The following is a 437-nucleotide window of genomic DNA, read 5'->3' on the forward strand; positions in this document are numbered from 1 at the left end:
CCTAAAAGTCTCTCATTTCACCCCTTTTTCTCCGCCCCTGGGATGGGGCTGGAGGTGGTGGTGGTGATCAGAAGCTGTCCCGGAGACTCCCCTTCAGTCCCTTCCAGAAGAACCGTGTATGGCTGCTGGGTATCTCTCCCCGTGGAGAGGAGCGGGTGAGCCCCCGGCTGTGCCTTTCTGAAGCCACAGGGAGAGGAAAGCCTGCTGACTCACCGCCAGCTGCTTCCTGGAATCACAGTGCTGGGCTGGTAGATGAATGCTATTTTTCCAAGGTGATCCAGAGCTGTTACAGCATCCCTGCTCTACCCCATCAGACTTTCCTGTAAATCCCATCAGAAATTTACCCAATCCATGCATGCCTGACCTTCCAGACACATTGTTTCTGATATGCCTTAATTTCCCTCTTGGGACCTGGGGTCTAGTCCCCCCACCCCCCA

This window comes from Tamandua tetradactyla, chromosome 12 (assembly GCF_023851605.1).
Source record: "Tamandua tetradactyla isolate mTamTet1 chromosome 12, mTamTet1.pri, whole genome shotgun sequence".
Taxonomy (NCBI): Eukaryota; Metazoa; Chordata; class Mammalia; order Pilosa; family Myrmecophagidae; genus Tamandua; species Tamandua tetradactyla.